This window comes from Rattus norvegicus, chromosome 10 (genome assembly GCF_021556685.1).
Source record: "Rattus norvegicus strain SHRSP/BbbUtx chromosome 10, alternate assembly SHRSP_T2T, whole genome shotgun sequence".
NCBI lineage: Eukaryota > Metazoa > Chordata > Mammalia > Rodentia > Muridae > Rattus > Rattus norvegicus.
Window position 1 is genome coordinate 107,953,622 of NC_141543.1, and position 6,000 is coordinate 107,959,621.

Here is a 6,000-nt window from a genome sequence, read left to right on the forward strand (position 1 = left end):
GTGCGTGCTTGTAATCCCAGCACTTGGCAGGCAGAGGCCAAGGTGTCATGTAGCCTCAGCTGGCCTCAGACTCTTCTGTAGCTCAGGACGACTATGAACTTCTTTTTTTTAAAATTTTTTTTTAAGATTTATTCATTTATTATATATAAGTACACTGTAGCTGTCTTCACACACACCAGAAGAGGGCATCGGATCTCTTTACAGATGGTTGTGAGCCACCATGTGGTTGCTGGGAATTGAACTCATGACCTCTGGAAGAGCAGTCGGGTGCTCTTAACCGCTGAGCCATCTCTCCAGCCCCCGACTATGAACTTCTTATCCTCCTGCCTCCATCTCCCCAGGGCTAGGCTTATAGGAATGCGCAGCCGTGTCCATTCCCGGCTGAGGATGCTGGGGATTGAACCCAGAGCTGTGTGCACGCTAGGCAAGCGCTCTACCAGCTCAGCTGCCTTTCCACCACCCAAAAGACTCATTTTATATAAAGATTTACTTATTTATTATATATAAGTAGCTGTCTTCAGACACACCAGAAGAGGGAATCAGATCCCATTACAGATGGTCGTGAGCCACCATGTGGTTGCTGGGATTTGAACTCAGGACCTCTGGAAGAGCAATCAGTGCTCTTAACCGCAGAGCCATCTCTCCAACCCAAGACTCATTTTTTTAAAAAGTGATGATCAAAGACAGAAAAGGATAGAACTACATTAGAGAAAGTTCTAGACTATGTATTGGGCTTGAATTCTAGTCTACAGTGTGGTCACACGGATACAGTCCTGGAAGAAGCGTCACTAGGACAAAGGACACATCAGCTAATCTCTCCAAGGAGCCTGGGCTGGATCAGATGCAGAGGCCTGCATTCCTCCTTGGGCCTTCCTTAGCTCTGTTCTGTTCAGTCATTGGAGATCTGGGAGAATGAATGCCTGAGAAAATGGCTCAGAGGAGAGGAAAAGGCCAGAAATGGCTGCTATCAAGAGAGCTATAAAAATGCTTTTAACCTAAAAACCTGGTCCAGGAAGGGTGGCCCACTGGGTAGGGAAATTATGTGTGCATGCTAAGTATCTCTCACCTCCTTTGTTTAAATACCTGTTCTGCGCCATCCCTGAGACAACCCTGCCTTCCAGGGTCTTGAATTTCCTTTAACGTCTGTGGAAGACAGAAGTAAAAACTTAGAATTCACTCCAAGCCCTTCTCAGTCATGGTCTCAGAGAGAAAAAAAGATGGGACCCACTGGCCAAGTAATTTCTAGGACAGCTACCTCCTCTGAGCTTTGTTCTTCTGGCTGCTCTGGCTTCTACGCAGATGTGCGTTTTCCATTTTATAACCCATATGCTCATTTCAACAGTTGCCCCAACAGGAAGGGCTGGGAGCCTGCAGGCAGGGCTGACAGATAAGTACTGACCACCCTGGGGCCAGGGAGGCAGCTGATGCCTCTGGTGACCTGTTAGAGCTCACACAGACCCCTGCCACTGGGCCAGGAAATTAGAGGCCTGCTCTGGATAAACACAGACCTCTCCCAAAGCCAGGGTCTGTTCAGGAGCACCCATGCTCTGATCCATTTCTTGGTGATTGGCTTCACTGGGTTAAGGCCAACATCAGGGTGGGGGAGAGAGAGTCGTTAGTAGAATGCTTGCCTCCAAAGCGTGGGACATAGATTTGATCCCCAGAACCCACATAAAAATGCCCGGCATGGTAACGAATGCTTGTCTGAGTCCTGGGGAGTCAGGGACTAGAGGATTCCCAGACAACCAGCGAGGCAGTAGCGGAATCCTACAGGATGAGTTCCAGATCAATAAGAGAGAATGTTTCAAAGGAGGTAGACGGTGTTCTCGAGGGGTGCACTGGGGTTGTTCTCTGGCCTCCACACACATGCACACACAGCTGTACTCTCATGAACACACACAATGAACATTTGTAGTATCAGCAGCATGTATATATCTTGCTCAGGTCAGCAGCCTGTCCAACACTGGCGATAGGGTGGGTCTGTTCCTAAAGGATTTGGGATCTCTGACTAAGGCACACACAGTTTTAGGGTAGAATGATGTCAACAATTGGTCTTCTTTCTTTCTCTTTTCTTTCCTTTTTTCTCTTCTTTCTTTTGTTTTCTTTTTTGTTTGTTTGTTTTGTTTGATCGGTTTGCCAGGCTGGACTTGAACTTGCAGAAATCAGCCTGCAGCCTTCCAAGTACTAGAGTAACAGACATGCACACTACACCTCGGGTCCCTTTTGTCTCTTGCCAGATAGGAATTCAGTTTTGTGAATACCATTGTACCTTTAATTTTTTTTCAAAGCCTACTTTTAATGATGGTTCTTAAACTTTTTAACCTCCCTTCTAACCCACCACCCACCAGAGGTAGAGGAAAAGAAAGGATACGGGGGAAGTGGACCTGTTCAGAAATGGTTCTTTGAAGTAAATCCTATCCACGTTGTTAGGAAATCAGCAGTTCAGTTCACAGGTCAGCAGCGGCAGCTCCATCCGGTCGCAAAGACTTCACGGATACACGACCAGTCCAGTTCAGCAGTGTCAGGAGAGCAGCAGCACGACCCAGCAGGAACCGCCAGGCCTCAGCTGTATTGGCACGAGTTGTCAGGAGGAACCAATAGGAAAGCCAGGAAAAGTTTTCGGCTGTGCCTCTCTCAGCGAAGCAAAGATCAGCGAAGGCACAAAACCAAGTAGCATTTTGCTATACAAGCAAGCTCTCCTCACTGTCCACTGAGTCCTTTTTTTCTCCCTCCAAACATCACATGTCCTCCACAGGTCTTGCCTCAGCACAAGTCTTGTCTTACATGAGTCAGCCTCAGCTGACATCACTCTGCCAATCAGCCCGAGTCTGAAGAAGCAGTAAGAAACTGCAGTACAGCACCAGAAGGTTTTTGGTGTGTTTCTCTCCATGGACAAACTCAACTCAGCTACACAGTGTAAGGCAGACCAAAGAATCCTTCATCACGTGTCCTTTCACACACTTGCTTTAGCAGAACATCCTCTCTCCTATGTCCGATTCAGAGAAATGTTCTTTCCCCTGTCTGCTTTTGCAAAAAATGACCTTTCGCCTGTGTCCCCATCAGGAAAGCACTCCTTCACGTGATTGCCCCACAAAGCACGATCTGACACAACTGACTTTCCAAAGAACCCTTAAGTTTCCACTTCATACCGTTGTCAGAGTGGTCCTCCAACAGAACATTCTTGATGTCTTCAAACCTCAGTTGGATCTGTTAGGTCTATAACTTAACTCACTTTTCCAGTCAGGAGCAATATGAACAATGATGTTTATGCAGCCCTAAGTAGCAGGGACTAGACTAGTGAGAGCTTAGAGCCCCTGCCCAAGGTGGACATCTAAGGTAGATCTCTCTCTGGGCATCAGGGGCCCCACCAAGCTGTTTCCTTGCTGTGATTCAGGCCTGTTGCCCTGACATTTAGCATTGGAAGAGTGAGGTTTCATTTCTGTTCAGTGATTGCATTGAAGAAATTAGGGGTGACTATAATCAGGACGAAGCCAGATGTGGTAGTTTGTGTCTATATCCAACATTGGGAGTCTGAGGCAAGATTTCTGTGGAATTCAAGGAAAGCCTGAGATACAGTGACTTTCAGGACAAGCTGGTCTACCAAGTGAACCCCTGTCTCTCAACCAAAAAGTGTGGTGTGTGTGTGTGTGTGTGTGTGTGTGTACAGAAAGATAGCTCAGCTGATAGAGCTTGACCACCTAGGTTTGAGCATCAGAACTTGTAAGCTGGAAAGCAATAAGCAACTCCTAGAAATTGTTCTCTGACCTCCAAATTTTATGCCTGGGACACACACACACACACACACACACACACACACACACACACTGACACACAGACACACACAGACATTCACACACTGACACACATAGACACACAGACACACACACACACTGACACAAAGACACACACAGACATTCACACACTGACACACATAGACACACAGATACACACACACACACACACACACACACACACACACTGACATGAAAATATAAAACAAGAGAAGCAAGGAGAAGTTAGGTTGGCTCTGTTTTGCTTTACTGGTGTAACAGATGGTTTCAATCAAGTACCAGACCTCGTTTCAGTGCTCCATGTCCACTCTGGTCTCTGCTGTCTTCCTTCGGTGTGGAGTTTACCCCACATTCTGCACGATAAAGAATGTGCTGCTAACGTCTCAGCCCAGAAGCCACCAGGCAGGCACGGAGCCCAGCATCTGTCTCTCTTTACCCAGAGAAGCCAGAATCTGGGGGAGGCAGTGTAGTCACAGCCCAGACCTCTAACAAAGTGAATACCCCACTGTGGTTGCTTAGAAGATCAAAGTGGGGTAGTGAGAGCAAACTCTCCCCTTCTCCCAGAGTGTCTCTGTGTTTCTCTTCTCCCCCCACCTCCATTGTTCCCCTCCCTCTCCTTCCCCTCACCCCAGGGCTCCATAAACTCCCAGCCTCTCCTAGAGTTCCCTCAAAATGCCTGTTCTGGCTGGATCACCTAACTTGGTAGGAACCATAGAGAGGCAGTCCAAGGAGGAGCAGAGCAGCCAGAAGACAGCACCGCCTCAGGACCCAGGAGTCTTCCCTGTGTCTTCCTTCTCTTCCTTTTGCTTTGCTCCTCAGGCTGAGCTACTAGGAGGACAGTCAGCTCAAGGGAGGAGCTCAGAAATCCAACCCTAGGGCTACCCAGCTGTCCCCCTCACATGCCAGCAAGCGGTGTATTCCACTTCCAGGAACTTTCCCATGCCTGTGCTTCAAATGGAAATAAAACCACTGTTGGGGCTGAAGAGATGATTTAGCAGTCGAGCTCACTTGGGGCTCTAGCAGAGGAGCTGTGTTTGATCCCCAGCACCCACATAAGGCAGCTCACAGGCGAATTCCTACCGGCCACTCGAGAGCTGACGCAGTTGGGCCTCCATGGGCACCTGCATTTGTGAGGTTCACATATACTCATGCAGGCACACACACACACACACACAGGAATAAAAATAATTTTTTTCGGGCTGGAGAGATGGCTCAGTGGTTAAGAGCACCGACTGCTCTTCCAGAGGTCCTGAGTTCAAATCCCAGCAACCACATGGTGGCTCACAACCATCCGTAATGGGATCTGATGTCCCCTTCTGGTGTTTCTGAAGACAGCTACAGTGTACTCATATACAAAATAAAAAAATAAATCTTTAAAAAAAATAATTTTCTTTTTTTTTCGGAGCTGGGGACCGAACCCAGGGCCTTGTGCTTGCTAGGCAAGCGCTCTACCACTGAGCTAAATCCCCAACCCCTAATAATTTTTTTTAAAGAACGCCATGTACTCTGAGGTTTGATTGATACCTGTAATCCTAGCTGCCTCCGGAGGATTGTGAGTTCAAGGCCAACCTGGGCTAGATCCTGTCTTTAAAAAAAAAAAAAAAGATTAAGAAGGAGAGGAGAAAAAGTTGATTTAGAGACAGAAGGATCAGGAGTTCAAGGTCATCCCCGGCTATCTAGTTTCAGACTAGCCTAGACCATGTCATGAAACAACTCAGTCTTTAAAAAAGAATGGTGGTGGTGGGGGACACGTAGCTCAGTTGGCAAAGTGCTTGTCTGGTAGCATGAAGTTCTGACTTTGATCCCCAGAACCCACATTTAAAAGCCAGACATGGTAGTATAGATCGAAATCCCAGCCGGCCTGGTCTAATCAGCAAATAGCAGGTCCCAGGGAGAGCCTGCCTCAAAAAACAGGGTGGATAGCACCAGAGAAATGACAATTAACTTACAGGTTCACCTGCATGTTCATACACATGCAAGCATGCACCCCACACATGAACTGAGGAGAGAGAGGGAGAGAGAGAGAGAGAGAGAGAGAGAGAGAGAGAGAGAGAGATCCAGGAGGCCAGGACTGCAACTCCCTAACCCATCACCCATCAACCCCATGGTCTTCTAATCCCTCCCAGGCATAGAGACCGGAGACAGAGGAGAAAAAAAGGAGAGAAGGCACCGAGGGTCAGGTAACTGGCAGTGTGTGTCCCAGCAGAAT